This window comes from Cygnus olor, chromosome 3 (genome assembly GCF_009769625.2).
Source record: "Cygnus olor isolate bCygOlo1 chromosome 3, bCygOlo1.pri.v2, whole genome shotgun sequence".
Taxonomy (NCBI): Eukaryota; Metazoa; Chordata; class Aves; order Anseriformes; family Anatidae; genus Cygnus; species Cygnus olor.
Window position 1 is genome coordinate 109,357,531 of NC_049171.1, and position 19,215 is coordinate 109,376,745.

General features: G+C 45.2%; 1 protein-coding gene across 8 annotated transcripts in view; it reads right to left on the bottom strand.

Annotated features, from left to right (window-relative positions):
• Positions 1-3,686, bottom strand: part of GPCPD1 (glycerophosphocholine phosphodiesterase 1) — a 44,928-nt gene extending 41,242 nt beyond the window's left edge. For 2 of the 8 annotated variants that reach the window (XM_040551083.1, XM_040551092.1), the window contains exon 1: positions 3,492-3,686. The gene's annotated coding sequence lies outside the window, so the exon portion shown is untranslated. Of the gene's footprint in view, positions 1-1,245; positions 1,407-2,100; positions 2,165-2,990; positions 3,102-3,491 lie in introns of those variants that run through there. The other 6 variants (XM_040551091.1, XM_040551090.1, XM_040551088.1 and 3 more) reach the window with 6 other exon arrangements.
• Positions 3,687-19,215: the final 15,529 nt, after the last annotated feature.

Consider the following 19,215-nt stretch of genomic DNA (forward strand, 5'->3'; position numbering starts at 1 on the left):
TCCAAGCTTGGAGTTAACTTGAACCTTCTGGCTTACGGGTCAGCATTTCAGGCTTATATAATAAACACCAAGTCACCTGGGACAATCCTGGAATATAATACCATAGCCTACAGACACTGAACACATTGTAGCCTCAGAGAGTATCACAGACTTACAAGTCCAGAGGCCTCTAAGTCTCTTTTTCTTTTTTTTTTTTTTTATAAACAGGCAACTTTCAGAAGTAGGCAGGAAACATTTTAGGCAACTGTACTAAGACAGAACTCCATGAATCGCTGACTTTATCAGCTGTGAGATGTCTGTAAGGACTGCAAGGTTGTTGGTGGAGTGTATATATATACACATACATATATATATGTATAGCAGGAAACTACGTATTCACATCTAATGGGGGGGGCAGAGAGGGGAAACAAACAGACCAACCCTCAGGAAATTCTTCATTAGCTTTCTAAAGAGGGGGAACAAATGGAAGATTTCTGTATTGAAAATAGTAAGACTTCAGAAAAAAGATTAAGATTAAAGGAAAAGCAAAATACTGCTCTTTCAGTACACCCAGCTTTGTAAACTCTGTTGTCTCTACGTTACATCTAATGGACTGTGAACTAAACCAACTTCATTTAAGCTCCTAGAAGCTAGATGACCCAGGCTGTGAGAGATTTGAGCCCTTTGCAGTGACTTTATCCATTAAGGACAATCTATATTTGGCAAACTAACACTGAGAAAGCCAAAGAGAAGCAGGCTTATGCTGAAAGACACTCTGGGACACCTCTTCCCCACTTGCCTGCCCAAACCCTAAGCGGTGAACTACTGGCAGAAATGTCTGACGTAAAGCCACCATCCTGCAACTCGCCCAAGTAACGTCACATTTAAGGATGACCCAGGCTGAGTCACCTTCCCTGGAGGTCTTCAAGGAACGTGCAGATGTAGAACTCAGTAGCACGTTTTAGTGGTGGACTCCAGCTCTAGGTTAAATGCTGGAGTAGATGATCTTAGAGGTCTTCTCCAACCTGAATTATTCTGTGATGACTGGATAAGACAAAACATAACCTTTTTCCCCCATGAGGATAAAAACACAGCTTACCGAAGTAGCTTTTTAATGTGTTATTTTTTAAAAAAATATATCCAGCTATCTAAATTTATAGATAGGTATTTAATGGGATTTTTCAAAGGTGTTTAGATAGAAAACTTAATTAAAATTAGCAAGCTAAGTACCTGGGTACCAGATAATCACATAATGTACTTTAATACCTTAAATCATCTGGTCCTTAATGTAAGAATATTTTTAACCACTGTATTACTGAATTTGCTTAGATATCTGTAGGAAAATAACAGCCAATCTGTGCGCAGGCAGGCTCCTTCATACCGTTAGCACACATTTCATCACCAGTCCAGTGCAGACTACCGCAATACTGCAAAAAGTAAACACATGCTCAATTATTTCAAAATATCGCTACTCTCTTGCATACATAGATCAAAAGAGCAAGATCTGGAAGGCTGCTGTATCTTTGCTTGTATGTTTCTTGCTTTAAGCAGATATTCTCCACCTTAAAAGTACATACTGGCGAGACTTATCAGCGCCAAGCAGAGGTCCAGCTCCAGCCTGAAGCAGGGGAAAGGTGCCGCAATCCCAGCCAAGCCGTTCAACAGCTAGGAACGTGCGGTGGCAGGAGTGGGGCCGACGCAAGGCACTGCAGCCCTGAACCTCCCTCCCGTGGGAAGCCTGCGTTTGAATGCTACCAGGCACTGCGGGGGAAAGCACTGCACTTACGTGCTGCCTTCCTCCAAGCTGTGCTGTGCGCGGCAAGAGAAAATCCAGCACCTGTCAGAGCTGGTGCTATGCTCAGCACCACAGAAATAGGAGCCTAGCCAAAGAAAACTACTGTTTTAAGACACACTTCTGTCATTTTTACTCACAGTATTAGACTATCAACCAACCCGTGCTACTTCAGACTGTACTTTTAATATTTAAATGATATCTATTCAAATCTGATTAAACCTGTAATATATTAAAAAGATTTTGTTGCTTGTTGTTGCTCCTTAGAAGGAATCACAACATTATAAAACACATCTAAAGTACCAAATTATTGTAACTCAATTACATACCTGGTTAGCAACACCTCGGTTTTAGAGCAATGTCAGAGGACACTCCGAATTGTCAGGACACTGTCTGGCAACCGGAGGAGAATTTTTAGAAACAGTATTACAGCATCACCTCCCTCATCTCCAGCTGAGCCACCAGGCGGATCTTCCGCCCCCAACCGCCCTCCCCTCACCCTAACTGCACTGGAAAGGACGGCCACAAAGTCAGCAGCTCGCTCCTGCTGCATTGCAGCATTAGCACCGGACAGAAAACAAACTGGCACATGAGATTCGGACACACTGCTCTGGTCCAAAGGCAGGAATGTTACCAACATGCCTCCTTCTCAACGTCAGCAGAGTCAAAGCCCGAGTGCTGCTTCCAAAACAAAAGTGTCACTTTTGTTTACAGTAATAGTGAAATATCTTGGAAGATGCTAATTTCAGTATCTAGTTAGCCAGCTGCTTACAAGGCCAAGCCAGCTCTGGGAATCAAACACAAGATCCTTCACTGGCACGCTGGGTGACCAAAAAAATCTGCTTGGTTCTAAGCAACAAAAACATGAAGGTTTGCAGCATTTCTCCAATTCCTGTGCAGGCAGCACAGACAAGAGCCTGTGTTGCCTCAGCTGTGCTAGAGCAGTTTTTCACACAAAGTTCTTGAAAAAAAGACAGGAAATGGGTTGGGGTGCATTCACAAGAACACCGAAACAGCCTCCGCTGGATTTATTTCTTCGGGGAAACGTTCATTATGAACACGTGACTGACAAGGGCTCAACCACGCGGAACAGAATATAAAAAAAATAAATAGAAAAATAGAACTTGACGATTCCCTATAGTTATGCACAGCGTAGAAGAGACACTGTGCGTTAGGAACCAGCTCTGAGGGCACTGCCCCCCCCCCCCTCCCCAAGCACCTCAGCGCCAACCGCCGCCAACGGCCGCTCTCGCGCCGAGCCCGGGGGGGGTGGGGGTGGGGGGGGAAGGGGGACGCACGCGGCCACAGACCGGTTCCAGCCGCCCCCGGCCGAAGCGGGCCGGGGAAGCAGGGAGGGGCGGGGCGATGCGGCCCCACGTGACGGCCCCTCCCGTCCCCGAGGCCCCGCCTCTCTCCGGAGGCAGCCAATGAGATCCCGCGAGGGGAGAGGAGGGCAGCGGGGTTTCCTCGAAAGCTCTGCGGAGGGGGCGTGGTCTCCCAGAGGAGGCGTGGCTTTGCGTGATAGGCGTGGCCTGAGAGGAGGGGGCGTGGCCATGCCTAAGGAAGGGGGCGTGGCCCGGCCCGAGGGAAGGGGCGGCTGCGGGGGGCAGGGGGTGCAAAGGGCCCCGCGCCTCCCCTCGGCCGGGCACCGCCAGCCCCCGCCCCGGGACCTCCGAGGCCCAACCGCTCCCCTCCCGGTCCCCTCCCGTAGCGGACTGACCTGCCCCGGGCTCCGCTCCCGGCTCTCCGGCCCCTTTGTGCGGCGCCGCCCGCGCTCCCTGCCCCTCCTCCCGCCGCCGGGAGCCGCCGCCGCCGCCCGGGGCCGCCTGACAGAGCGGGTGGGGGAAGGGGGGGGGGGGGGGGGCGCGGCGCGGCGGCCACCGGCTCCCAGCTGCCCCCGGCCGAACCGGGCCGGGGAATGAGGGGCGGGGCGGGGCGGGGCGGCCCCTTGTTGACGTCACCGCGGCGGTGCGTCACTCGCCGGAGGCTTCGGCCCCGCCCCCTCCGCTCGCGGCAGCCAATAGGAAGCTGGGCTTCTGCCTCGACAGCGATGGAGCCGCGAGGGGGTGTGGCCACACTTGGAGGGCGTGGTGAACACGAAGGGGGCGTGGCCTACCCGAGGGCCGTGGTCGGCTAGGGTGGCCAGGTCTACCTGGGGGTGGCCAGGTCTACCCGGGGACCGTGGCCATGCGGTCCGTTTCCCTCAGGGGACCGAGGGCGGGAAGCGGCTCTGTCGCTGAGGCGAGGCGAGGCCGGGCTGGCTTCCATCTTGTTGCCCGCCCCTCTTGGTCCCCTTTAGGCAGGGCTGGGGCTCTGGTAGCCAGCCTGCCGGCATGAAGGCTGCCCAGGGGATGGGGATTCCCATTTCCCTGTAGCTGCTATGGGGATTTGATCTCTTAGGCAAGCCACAATGGCAGTTTTTGGAGCACAAGCACCACACAGCAGTCATTTGCTGAGGAGAGCCTTGGTCTCGGTGGATCTGACCATGGCTGCAGCCTCCCACGCCACAGAAACACAGGGCGGCAGCGCTCGTGTTCCCCTGCCCACCCGTGATTACCCCGCTGTCCTGCAGGCACTGCTTTGTTGTCCACACAGGACCAATTCCCCCCCATTGCACAAGCAAAGGAGCTGTCATGGCACAGCTAAAAACATGCCTCTGCAGCAACAGCCGCAAAGCGAAATGGTGTGGGAGTGCCCATACTGGAATTTTGGGACCGCGGGCAGAGCTTAAGCGTGTTTTTTGTGACTGGTTCAGGGCAGCTGAGATGCCTGCATGAGGAAAATGAACCCACAGGGCTTTGCTGCCCTAAAAGGCAGCGTTCTGTGCTGCACTATCACCTCATGGCCTACCTGAGACCTGATTTTCTTTCCGAGAAAAGGAGTATCCTATTGGAATTTACTCAATAAAGTAATGAGAAAAGAATTTCCTTTGCGTTTTTGAGGGAGCTTGCAATCAGTTTCGTAGCAGAGCTATGGAGCTGTGATAGTATGGCCATCCCTGTCACTCTCACAATAATAAACTTGCATAAATAGTTTGTTAGGGAACTTGTTTCTGCTTTATACAACTTGTGTCAGTTGACAAAGAAGCTGCAGTTTGAGTATACCGTGAAACCACTTATCCTCTCTCTTGTGTTAGGAGCTAGCGCCGTAATAGGTATGCTGCTCTGTGCTGTCCTTCTAGCTGCTCTTTAAATAAATATATGGCTCTTTTCCACTCATTCATTCCCTGCAAATCCAGACATGTTTCTGAGCAATTTGTGGCGTACACCTAGATGTTGTAGGGAAAATTAATATTAATATCAGATGTTACTTACCAGTAAAGTGTGTAATATTTCCAAGTTGTTGAGGTCTTCATGTGACTATTGCAAAATTGGAGTACCTTGCTTAAATGAGAAAAGGCAGGGGGAGGTTAGCAGTAAATGGATATGATGGCTGAAATCAGTTTGTGCCAAAGCCAAAGGGAGAGGAGGAATTCATCTGGGTAAGGAGGATAGAGGGTTGGTGAAGTGTTTGTTGGAAAGCAAGGTTCTTGTTAAACGTGAATATGAACTACTGTAGTTACAAACCCTTGGTAATTAAGTAAACATTAGGAACCATCACTTCTATGGCTGTAATCAACACTGGGCTGAAGAAAGAGGGAAGGAAGAAACTATAGAGAAAATACTATTTAGAAAAGTAATTACCTTCTTGATGTAGTTTTTTTTTTTCTTGCCCATTTTTAAGATTTATTAGTTCAAGTAATTTTTTTCAAAGCAGGGAGAGAAATGAATACTTTCAAGCATGCTTGGGTGAGTTACATTTTTCAAAAGTAGGCCTTTGATATGGTGCCAGCATCACGCTAAAAAATTGTACCATTAAATTTTTGTTATAACCAGAGGTGCAACATTTGGTCTCTTTCAGCTCTAGTATGTACTCAGAAAAACCACCTGTGTCCTGTCAAAACTATTATTGCATTTCCTACAATAGTTTAATATGGCCAAAAATTTAAATTTAAGCCTTAAATGTATTCAAAAAATACGTATTCATTTTATTAAAGTTTCTACATCTCCCTCCTTATTCGCTAAGTTATGAGAAACTAATACAATCTGCTCAGTTGAAATGCTTAGAGAATTATTTTTTTCTCTCCTTATAAGGTTTCAGTTAGAAGCTGACATTCTTTCAACCAAACCATTTTTTATTTCTTCAGGTATCTTCAATAATTTATATTTATTCATTTGTAAAGAATGCTAATAGGAATTTCTTTGGTGCATTAAGAGAATCAGCTGATTCCAAACAGCAGGATTTGTCAGACGACTTTCAAGCACTACTTTTCTTTCTAATGGTGACTTGAGTTTGTCAAAATCTAAGATGATGTTCTCTGTTTTGTAATCGATAGGCTTTACAAAGGGAAGACTTTTTTGCTTTATGATTCATTTCTCTGGACAATTAATGTTACCATGATTGCATCACTAGGTTTGAGGTCATCTACTCTCTTTGCCTCAACTTGTGCGATCCCTATCTTGCCTTGTTCTGAAGCCTTTCACTGATGTATAATTTTCAGTAACTTTATTCCTATAAATAATACCACTGCACTACTTCTTAGCCTTACCAAACCAAACCAACTGATTAAGAATAACGATTAAGCTTGTGCTCAGTGTAAATTAGAGCAAGTAGGGAGAAGGTGGGATGGGAAATATTGCTATGTCTAAGCTTAAAAAAAAAGAATCTACATTAATTAAGTTTGCCTGCGTACATTTTATTTTTTTTGTCCTTCCTTGAGGAGCTGCTGCAATATGGTTGGGTCAGATAAGGTCATATGTGCCTGCCATGTCAGAGCAAGCAAGTCTCAGCTGTTCCTTATGATAATATAAAACTGAAATGTAATTAGAGCACATAGATGAGTTTATAGAACTTTTCTTAAGCATCTGTCCAAAAAAAATAAGATTGGTGCTCTGCTTTTCTTATTTACATAGCAATAAAATGAAAACAAAGGAAATGGGGTTTAATATCATACAGCCTTAGATGAATTGAGTTGCTGTTTGCAAAAAGTCCCAAGGCGATCCAGAAAGACATGGCTCCAAGATCTGCTTCAAGTGTGCAAACACAAGCTGTCTATCCACGTGTGAGCAATGAAAAGCTCGTCTCCCCTTTTCCACTATAGTAATTTAAGAGTTACTCGGAGAACTTGGCCACCACTGTCTGGCAAGCTGCTGTCTTTGTTCCTGCGACTATCAAACCTGTACTGAAAAGGCACTAGGGAAATGCCTCTGAGGTTTTTTGTCCACTTCTGTAGCCCATGTAATATTTTCTTCAGCTGCCAGAATTAAAGATTCAACCTACAAATCAAGCTTAATTTCAAACTATAAGCAGTTATGATTCGACGTTCACAGTCTTTCTACATGCTCCCTCCTCTCTTCACAGTTTGCATTAGCAATTCCACTGCCATCAGTGCTTGCAGCTGATGAAAGCTGTGCGTATTGTGATGAATTGCAGTCCTTATCGTACTCTACTTGATTTTCTGCAGTTGTCCTGGCTCTGATGGGTTATTGTGAATAATAAAAGCTTGTAAAATTATGCAAATTTATGCACAGCGTTAGGCATGCAGTACCCAGTTAGAAAGGATGCTATTTTTTTAATCTTTTTGTAGAATCACTTATTCTTGAAAATGCACTTCTGACTTTTTCTGTCACTGAGAATATTGCTATATCATTATCTCGTGGAATTTGGACAACTTACAGACACTGTAGAAAAGTGATGCTATGAGACTGGAAGGTATGAAGCAAGCATAAAAAATTCAAGACAGTAGAACTGCTATCAGCATGGCGAAAGCCTCCTAGTCTCATGGAGAATGACGAGGAAGGATTAATAGAAAAGTGTCTGTTGTACAATGGCATTTTCTATGTAATATATGCTATAATACTGTGTAATATCATTTGCTCTGTGGACAAATTGGCAGCTGGGGAACATAGAAACACATCAGAGAAGCGGGTGATAAGAATTAAGAAAGAAAATAATAATAATAAAAAAACCTTCTTTTAAATGGATGCAATGGGGAAACCTAGAAGGTAAGTCAAAGGTGTGGAGGGAGTGGAGGAATGCTGCTGTAGATGTGCTGGAGCACATTTAATAACAACACCCTTAGGTGGTTACTGTTAACGATTAGCAAATTCATGACATGAAAAAGAATAGTTACAGATATCCTGCTTTCTCCTGCAGAAGATTCAGTCATTTGCAAATGATGTTCATTTTCACGTAACATTGTCTACAATTGGTGTCAGATTATACAACAGAAAATTATCCCCTCAAAACCCGCATGTTAATACAAGGTTGCAGAAATGAGATTTTGATTGAAAAGAAGACATTGTAATCTAGTCTTCAAGGTGCCTAAGAACGATTTGCTTCTTGATCTAAGCTTTTTGATAGTTGCTAAAATGAAACACGTAAGTTTTATGGTGAGGCATTTAAACGAAGAACTGAAGTATCACACCATCAAAGCACCACATCTAAACTGGCCAAAAGTGACTACTAATACGATACTTTTTTGTTTATAAAAATGAATATATAATGAGTTATCTAGTAAGTTTTATATATAAATTTAACTTTATATATATACACACATGTATATGTGGTATTGTGTAACTCCCAGCTCTGTCTGTGTGCCAGCTACAAGCCACTCTTCAGCCACTTGTATGAACCTTCCTGTGTTCCTCCAGCCTCCATCTGGTTGTCTCTGAAGTTACGATCAAGAGCTCCCACGCTCCTTTTGCCAGCAGCACCCATTTCACCGTGTCGGAGACAAGCATGCCCAGCAAATGAAGAACAATGGCAGTTGTGGAATATGACACTGATAGTGTTAGGTTTCTTTGCTTTGTTTTGGTTTTATCGCAAGAACAGGGAGGAACACCTGCCCTAATGCAAGGAGAGGGTGGTTTCCTGTGACAGCAGGCACGTATGACTCTGTTGTGGTTCAAAATCCGCTTTCAAAGGTCGTGTTTGCGTTTTACATGAAATGTGTGACTGAATTTTATGCTTTGCCACGTAACAATAGTAGTGATGCAAGTGCTTCCTTTGGACTCTGCAGGTCAGGGCTAGTGATAATGCTGGGCAGCAGTGTGCTGGTGCCCCGTGCTCCTCAGGGGTGAAGGATACTGGTGCTCCCAGTGCCCGTGTGAACAGCAAGGGGGCCAACAGGGGCAGAAACATGCCACTTCGTATTGTCTGCTGGAGCTCTACTTCCAGACTGAATGTTTCTTCAAGTATGCCTTTAATGAAGGTACTTACATAAAGAAAGTGAGTGGGGGACCTCAAATTCAACAGGGGCAAAAGTTAGCTTTTCCTGTCCTCTTATGCTTTTGTTCCCCCTCCATCCATGACAGAAATACGTGTTTAAGTTTCAGTCATTGACATGACATTCTGTAAAAGCACAGCATTAAAAATGTCTAGAATTAAGACTTTCAAAGCCGACAAGATACAAACCAAGAAAGCCTTTGGAGCAATTCTCACTCTTACTATACTCACTGGAAAGAAGTAACAACTCCCACCTCCCAACTTCTGCAGATACATATGAATGTATGTAGCTGTAAAGATGACAACATCCCTTGTTTTGCAAACCCAGACTGACTTGCAAGTGGGCTGTTGCTCCAGCTGTGTCTGACAGTTCTCCCCAGTGTGTGTGCTCACGTAAAGCTGCTCCCAAGCTCGCCATTCACATTTTTGTGAAAGCTTTAAAAATTGAGAGTAACCACAATCAAGATGTAAGATCAGTGATAAAAGTGACATGCTGTACAGCTGAACAATGCATAGCCTTGGTGTAACAGCAGCAGAAACTGGTTTATCAGGTTCACCCCAGACACATAAAGGATAGGTAGTCCTTTAAACAGTACAAAATCTGTTGGGATATGGGCTGGTTTTCTCACCAAACAAAAGAGTACCAGGACGAGTAAAACAAAAGCTGTGAAATCTGGGCTGCAGCTGGTACTAGGCAGTGAGATCTCAAGAGTGAGCTTGTTGGTTGGGTGTGAGCACTCTTTTCTGAGAATCATGGACAAGGGCTGGAAATATCCCTGGCTGCTCTCGGCTGTGAAACCACAAGAGGCCGAGGTGTGCCCGAGGACTGGCCGTATCCCCGGCCTATGCACAAAGGCAGCACGGATGAAGCTGTGGCTGAGGGGCTGCAGGCAGAGGACCAATTAATTAAAATGTGCAAGGCTCTGCTTTGGTGATGCCAGTGAGATTGCAGCCGTGAGATTGCAGCCATTCACGCCCCAGGGAAACTACCTGGCGCTGGAAAATAGGGCTGAAGGAGCAGCCCTCGGTGCTGTCTCAGCCCTTCCTCTCAGGACCTGACCTTGCCAGGGGGAGTCAAGAGGAATAATGTCTAAAACTGCCTGTGGGGATGGATCCCAGCGAGGAGGAGCTGTGCTGCAGTCCCAGGCTGAGTCTGGCCATCCTGAACCCAAGCTGGTGCCCTACAAAATGCACGAACCACATTCCCACTGGTCACCACTGGAGGAAACAGCCTCAGTCCCAAGGCACTGTTTTGAGATGCAACCTTCAGTCACTTGAACACGTAATCTGCATGAAGTACTGTAAAGGACCATTTAGACAGAAAATATATTTTCATATCTTCATTGTGGAAATTGCCCCATGCATTTCTCTGGGCTGCAGAAAATCCTGCTGATTTGAGGGGAGGTAGTCTGGGGCTCCTACCAATTTTGTTAACCACTCCCTGGAGGTGGGACCATATGTAGCAGCAAGGCATCCTGCCCTATAAACAACAGCCACATCCAGAGTGGAAATGTATTTGCCTTGAAAGTCTGCTAATGTTGACTTATGGCCAGTTTGTGTTGTTGTACAAAAACTTTCACATTTTTAAGCTTTCGCATTTGTAAGTGTGTTAGCATGAGGAGTAAAGCAAGTTCCTGGTCACACATATGATCAATTTTAGTGTTAATGGCAACCTCATATTGTTTCCTTGCTCTCTTCCAGGATGAGAAGCAGCTATAATTATCTCTGCTGTTTCCCTTCTAAGTATCACTCCACAAATAATTATAACCACTAAACATCAAACCAGTTTTAAACATTATTAAAACAAGCCAGTGTCTTACTATCTTGGGGACTGAGAACATAAACTGTATTAAGGGATCGTATGACACTCAAAAGACTTTATGGACACTAAACGGTCACCTTTTTACAGTGGAATTATGTAGATTAAAGAATGTCAAGAGTCAAACAACAAAAGCAAATGTCATCTTCCACTGGGTTCCTCTTTGTGGGCCATGTCCCGTACTGCATGCACGTGGTCAAAATCTGCCGAGGTTCTTAGACCCAAATTGAAAGGAGGAGTGTAGCCCTTTTAGGGTATGGGCATTGAAAGGCACTTCCAAAATCCCATTGTTTCCACCCAGGGACTGAACTACTGGAAAGGCTGTGCACAGGGCAGGATGATTCTTAAACTGCCTTGCCTCAAAGAATTGTTATGTTAGCTTTCTAATTCCTTTATCTCACAGATCTTTTGCAAACAATTCTGAACCAAGCCAAGGGTCAGGCTGAATTAAAGTAATTGAAAAGCCAGTAAATGAGTCAAAATTTGACATAATCTTACACACAATTTGTGACTTGTGCATAGGGATCATCACCTCCAGCTGCAGAGCTGAGATAAAAAGTTTATTTCTTCAGACTCTCTAACGGGCAGAAGGGAATGAATGATTCAATTAAAGCAGGAGAGGAAAAGCAGCAGTCAGAAGGAAAAAAAAAAAAGAGAGAGGGAGAGAGAAAAAATCCTGGAAAAAAATACACAATGGGAAAGGATACAGTTTAGAGCCAAAACAAGGGGAACTGACCTTAATATGTTGTGGCTACTCAGCTGCGTATTTCCTGTTTATTTTTGTTTACTTTGTTTTGCAACATGCTCCAGACATTTAATATTTTCTAATCTAAACAAAGGGTTATGATTTGTTTTGTGAAATAACTGTATCAAATACACAGCAGACTTTTTTTTTTTTGCAAAAGTGCATATTCAGAAAATGCCTTTTGTTTCAGTAAGGCAAGCATTTTGGAAAATATTACAGAAACGAAGCAAATATATCTTTTTTTTTTTTTCCAAGTCATGCAATTGCACAAGTTGTCTGCACTGCTCAGAGATGTTTTATCTTTACTAAGTGAAAGCACAATTTTAAAAAAAGTGTTTTAAAATAAAATATTATAGACAATGGAGCTAACAAAGGCTGACTGTCAGCATCTCTTTCCCACTTCTGTGTTTTAAAGATTAATTTCATGCTACAGGCTTTCCTTCAGCAGTGACACATGAGCTGTCCCTCCTGTCCTGGCTGTGCACCTCGTGTCGTAGGACATTGAGATCCTGTTCTGCACTGGGAGGGCTGAGAGGGAGAGACAGCGCAGGGCTCTTTCCAGATCTCAGTAGGAAACGCCCAACAACAAATGATGTAATGAAATAGCTGTTTCAATACGACAAAATAAAAATAGGTGGTGAGTAAATCTTTCACCCCCTGAGATGCTGGGAACCCCACTTTCATACAACATTGCACAGACTCTGGATGGATTTTCCTACAGCACACTGTGCCGATCCCATCCGTGATCTGCCACCCTCCCATGCTGTGGTGTCCTTTGCTTTGTGTAACCAACGAACCCATGCATCTTCTCTTGACAGGCTGGGCTGTTACCTCTGTCTGAACACCCACCAGTGCACAGCACAGGCCGACGCATCAGGCCCTCCAGCAGGTTCCCTTGCAGCAGTTGCTCGTGCAAACCTACAGGCTGCTCAAGACCTAAGTATGAGGCCTGGTAGGGCAGGCATGGTCTGTTCATGCTGCCTAAATCCTTTAATACAGTGTCTTCTGCAAGGCTCCCAGTGCAGATCCCCAAGGCCCTTTCCCCTCAGTCAATATTGTCTGAAACCAGTGGGTAGATTCCAAATGCGTTGGGAAGCAGGAAGGGACAAGACAGATGAATGTAAACACACAGCCTAGTCACGTAAACTTCCAGTTTCTTGGAAACCTGAACTAAAAAAAAATTGGCATGTTAAAAATAGAAAAACAAATTAGGCACTGACAGGGAAGATAGCAGGGAGAATGACTTCCACAGAGTAACACTGAGCTCCTGCAAAAACCTTACGCCCTAGGGCTTCATGAGGTTGTCACCTTTTTTTGCCCAGTCACAGACAGGTTAGAACCTCAGCCACAACTTTTGTGACAATAGCAATCTTTAAAATTAAAACTGTGGCTTTGCACTAAGAACAGTTTTGCTCCTAAGCTTGCGAAGCAGTGAAACATCATGACTCATGGTTGTCCTGACTTCATTATCTAACTATTTCTAAACAGTAATTAATGGCTGTGCTATCTTATGTTGTTTATTTTGTATCTTATCTCAGGACTTCATCCTACAGTCCTTAATTGCATTGTAATCCTTGCTTTCAGTAGGACTGCCTGCAAGATGGAAGATTATTCATGTGAATAAATTATTAACTGGAGAGTGTGTGTACAAGTCCCCACTCAGCTATTCCCAACTCAAGAAGTAATTAGTTATTTGCTAAAGGCCTGACCCAGCATCTGTATCAATCAGTGGATATCTCTTGGCTTCAGTATGCTTTAGTTTGGGCTTTAGTACTGCGCTCTCATCCTCTGAGGCCTGGTAATGACTTTCACATTGCCTCCTTTCTGGAGAACAAGGGTTGGGAATGCTGTGGAGACACTACCCACAGCTGTCACGGGGGAGAAAGGGCCCCGTTCTCCTCCCAGCTCAGCAAAGCCTGCAAGGACAATGTGAGTGCTCATTCACTTCAAATTTAGTGTGTCCTTAGTCTTTTACTGACTTTTACTCTAAGTCGTGTGGTGGCAGTTTCCACAGGGCTCTCACTCACCACTCGGTGGCCCCTGTTTGTCCACGCGGGTGGTGTTTTACCTGCAGTCACCCTCCCAGTGTAATACCTCCAGCAGAACTGGCACTGTATGGGAAAGGGGAAGGGAGATGACACAAAGGACACCAAATTATGGAGCCCTGTGTCTGGTTTACCCATGTTTCCCCTGGCAGGGTGCTGGGGTGAGTCCTGAAGCCCTCATCTTCTCCAGGGGAGTCCTTCCACTGGTGAATAATTCACCTGGTGGAAAGGCAAGCCCCATAAAGCATCTCCTGAACTGTTTTCAGCAGTTTTAAATCATTTGTTCAGTATTGCAGAAGGCTGGTGACCAGATGGTACCAGCAGTACGTTGCTGTCCCATGCGGGCAGCGGAGATCACTTCAGAGACCTGCTCACCGGGCCTGACCACGTGTCACATGCGTAAGGCCAGGGTAAAGCCCTGAAGCATCAGGTGGCTGTATTTGTTTGACATCAGGGTTTGCAAAATGAACGTCGAGGGTTACAGCGCCTCCCCATCACCGGCCTCAGAGCCTCCTAAATGCCTGCAGCCCTTGCTGCACCAGCCTTGCTCAGCAGGAACTGAGCACAACCTGCTCTGACTTTACAGAGACAAAATAGAAGGCCTTGTGTGCCTTGCATTGGTAAGTCGTGTACACAGGGGGCAAAGCCTTCAGCTCTGCCGCCTCCACATCATGCTGACCCATTTCTTTCTCCTCTTTCCCCCAGGGGAAGTGGCCACACGTGTCACCTGGAGCTAGCCCCATCAAGGGGAGAGCAGCTTGACAAGGGAAGACGCAGAAAGGAACAGAGAACCAACTGAGGTGAAATGTGCCAAATTATGGGCTCTCTCCAATGTTTGTATGTGTTAAAGCAGCCATTCTTCATCTATCATGGGCAGTAGCTGGACGTGGTCCTGGGCAAGCTGCTCTGGGTGGCCCTGCTTGAGCAGGGGTTGGACCAGATGAGCTGCAAAAGTCCAGACCCACAGCAGCCATCCTGTGTTTCTGTGATTCTGTGAGCTCAGAGATGGCTGGTGGAGATTTCCCTGCACAGAGAAAAACTCTCAGCTGGTTCATCAACTCAGAGAAGCGGTGTTTTTTCCATTTGTGCCCACAGCGCCAGCAGGGGATGTGTTTAGGAAGCAAGGACACAGGGCAGATGTGGAGTGGAGCTTTTATGCAGTTACTTGGGGAGGTGGTACCCATTGTGGGGAGCACAAGCAAAGGCAGGAATTGATTTCAGAATGTGGTTCAGACACAACAAGCTACCTGTGGGCATTTAGCAGGCAGAGCTAAATGAACCTGTCTTTCCCAGGACACAGGAAGGACGTAAGAAATGGCTGTTCTTAAATTTAATGCTACCATAAGCCACATTATTGACGATTAATACAAAAAATTGAAACAACACATTCCTTTTTAGATATTGACTATTTTCTGCCATTTGGGTGCTTGATAGCTTGCAAACATGTAAACATGAACTGGTTTAGGAGCAGTAAAGTATCACTTTTATTGCAATTGACTATTCAAAAGGCAAGAGGAAGTAATTATCATTGTTTACATGAACCATTGCCTTGCAACTATTGTGTTAAGAGAACAAGTCCTGGGATAATCAGTGTTTTGTAACTGTGTTTTTTTCCAGCCAAAGTGCCTAATCTTTGTGTCTTCTCTTTCTTGTGGTGATGAAGTCTTGCACACAGGCAGACAAAATCGTAAAGTTGGGAAACAGGTGAAGAGTTTAGGAGAGCTGAGTGTTCAATGAGAGTCTGGAAGTTGTCTTATAGTTGTCTGTAGTTGTCTTTATCCATATTCATGTTGCAATGAATAGACAGGGCTTTATTATTTTCCCAGACAAAATGCCATGGCATATTTTGCACTTGTAAGTTATCTAACATGATAGCAACACTATCTTGGATAAGGATAGCAAAGGAAGCGTGGGGTATGAAGGCTGGTTGATATGGGAAGACCAGAGAGCACTAATAGGATATTCTTCCGATAGAAGAAGCGGTTTTCCTGGACAAGTTAAAGAAAGATTATGAGTGGTCTCTCCATCCAGGGTGCATGTGCATTTTCCTACTTGCTTGTCTCAGATTCCATGTTATAATTCTGCTTGATAGGTAAAGAAATGCAAATTAAGCCAGATTCACAAGGGAAATGCGTTCTGCCTTTCGTCCAGAGACGAGTTGAGAACATTTTAGATCTCAGAGCTGTGTCACAGCTCAGATACCCAGTACCACTTTAAGGATGAACAGAAGTGCCCCACCTCTCAGTATAAAACATGCATATTTTTTGCTGTGATTGCACCATAAAGGAATATGCTTTTAAGGACTTCTAGACTAGTTTCACTCTTTTCATTGTAGTTTTGCTCTTTTCATCCTATGGTTAGACCAGTTACACCCCTTGGCTGCCCCTGCCCCTCCAGAGCAAGGATGTAGATAAAAAAGACAACCTGCTTCTCAAAGAAACAAACATTAAAAGGTAAAAGGAAAGCTGACATGGCAACTTAGGCAGCTTTTAGACTCCAGAAACCTCAGCAAATCTCACCAGAGCCCTCCTAGAAATCTCAGAACTTGAGTCCAGTGCTTGGGCTCAGAAGCTCCAGCTGTGCTGGGCCAGTGCTGGAGAGAAGTATCCTGAATACTTTGCTCCGTGGGCTTGAGAAAAGCAAACAGGATATGAATTGTAAGCAGTGATGTCTCCTGCTCATGCTTTCTCCATGTGACGGGCAAGCAGCTGGGTGTCTCCACTGTTTCTCACAGGCAGAAGCTTACAGACAGCCACTACCTAATGTCCCAAGTGGTGGGTTTAGCTAGTAGTGGCAGTGCAGCAGATTTTTTAAGGGATTGCTCTTTTAGGATATCATTTATAAATACGTCCATCTAAGAGACTCATAAAAACCTGCCAGCAATTGTCTGTAGAGGGGAGGAGGAGGAAGACAGAAGAGGAGTGTTAGCATTAGGACTTCACTTCCCTGTGGGACAGGCTTAGTGAGCACAAAAATATAAGACTGTATTGCAGATTTGTGGTGGTCAGTGCCAGACCTCAAACACTGCTACATAAATGTGTATTCATGTGAATACTTCCCATAACAGACACACCTGAAGAAATAAGAATATGGTGCTCGATTCCAGGACTTGAGTGTATTGTCAGCACAAAATGACAAATACCAGGAGCTTTCTGGTGCAATGCAGCCAAGTTCCTTCAGCTGCAGGGAAATTGTACTGATGGCCAGCATCTGTCCTTTTAACCCCCATTTCAGCCTATCTGCTTCCCATAGTGTTTCAAAGTTTACCTTGGCAGTTATCTTGTTTGATCTTTTCAGTTCTGCTTCATACATCCCAAGTGTGAAATAGTCAGTCACCTTTAAAAAACAAGTGACTTTCTATTGTCACGCTTGTAATTAGCTAATCAGCAGCATCACTTTTTTTTTTTTTTTTTTTTTGCCAGTTGAGTGGCACAGACCTACCCCAAAACAGGAAGCAGATTCTTGCCCAAGTATTGCTGAACAGAAGTTGCTAAGTCAACACTGGCAAGGTCTGGTGGGTGTTAACTCGGTGTGATAATACCTGTGAACAATAAGCATCTGGGGCACACCTGCGGAGGAGCCTGCAGTGGGTGGCCAGCAATCCTCATGAGAAACCATGCCCTGGGTTCCTGGAAGCTGATCAAGAAAGGTTTGAAATGTCCTCTGCCAGATAACAAAAATGAGCTGGGGATATATCTTAAACCCCTTCATATACTCCTATCACAAAAAGCTAGAGCAGGTGAGACACTGCAAACTTGGAAGAGACCACTTCATCTGAGGAATGCTCAACATCTCGTGCTGAATTAAACAATTCGATCTGTTCTCCATCAACACCTCGGTCCCATTCCTGTTGAACGCACTGGCAGAACTCCCTCAGCTTCCAACACAGACCAGAACCAGCGTCAAATTTGTGCTGCCTAATACAAGCCTTGCCATGAGGCTGTCTTGCAAGAAGTACTGCTTTCGGATGCAGTTCCCAGGGTGCTCCGTACAGTTGCCAAAGTGGAAGAAACGGTGGCTACAGCAAAGATCTCGTTCCAGCAAACAATCCAGCTCATTTGTTTATTTTCATAGGTAGTTACAGGACCTGGGTTTCCAGTCAGATGTACGAAATGAGGAAGGGAGTAGATAAAGATTGAGGCTGAAGAAAGAGGCCAAAGTTTATCCAGGGAAAAAAAAAATCCTAAACCCTTTGTTTGCTTTTGTTGTCTGTCTGCACTTCAGAATTCAGCTCCAGGCAGTGAGATCTAAAATTGTGTTAAGATCTTTCATTTTCTTAGATTTTTTCAAAGCTGTGGAAAGGGTTCAGATGCCCAATCCAAGGCCACAGGCAATCTCAGCAAGAGTTTTTTTGTGTCCCCACCATACATAACGAAGGCAGCTATATTTATATGTAGATTTTGTTGTCCTGGTGGGTGACTTTGTAAAGCATGGTATCTCTGTCCCTGGTCAACAGCTGCCAGCTGATTTTCCTCTCATCTTGCAGCGCAAGGGAAGAGTGGCAGCCTGGCTGGCAACTTCAGGAGAGGAACTGGAGCCGCCAGACCCAGGTCAGTACAGTTCAAGCCACTAATTATAAATGTCGTCCTTCCATGTATTCAGGGAAGCCACGACTGTTTCCTTGACCGGGAATGTCAGCTAGGGCTTCCTGAAGCCACACAGATATTTTATACCTCACAGGCAAAAGAGCTTCAGGCTGGGAGTGATCTCACCAGGCTTCTCCCGGGGACAGACATCATTTTTCTGAGGGAGTAAAGGGGATGCTCTGAGGGTTGAGGTTTGTTTCACTGCACATAACAGCTGTCTACAGCCAAGCATCTTGTTTACCCTCCCTTCCTTGTCAAGGGAAGAGAAAGCATTTCTAGAGAAGGGTTATTCTGTACTATTTAGGTGTCTCCTTTAGGCTGTTACAAGTATAAGTGCTTGTTGCCTTCCACCAACTGAAAATCTGCTCGGCTTACTATAACCCAGGAGCCTATGCTGTTGTCATTTCAAGTAAGGAGAGATGAGTCTCCTGCACTACTCCATGAACCCAAATCCAAGCTCATCGGAGTGCTCTGTGAGTATGAGTACACCTGTGGGAACACAGAAGTACCCTCTCTTATCTGAAACACCCAGGTCGAGCCTGAACTCAAACTTATCCAAGGTCAGCTGTGTCCTTGAAAGGTGCTCAGGGAGTCAGTTTTCAAAAAGAAAGCTGAAAGAAACCAGACTGTTTTAAGGAGGTGATTTTCAATAAAGATTTGTCAAGCAGAAGTGCAGCCACGGGCAAAACCAAGGTACATGTTCCTATGGCCCAGTCACAGCCACGGAATGGTTGAGGTGGGAAGGGACCTTTGCAGGTCATCTGGTCCAACCCCCTGCTCAAGCAGGGTCACCTAGAGCATGTTGCACGGGATCACATCCAAGCAGGTTTTGAATATCACTAGGGAAGGAAGCTCCACACCCTGTGCCAGCACTCTGTCACCCTGGCAGTAAGGAAGTTTTTCCTTATATTCAGATGGAACTTCCTGTGTTGCAGTTTGTGCCTGGTGCCTCTTATCCTGTCACTGGGCACCAGTTTACCTAC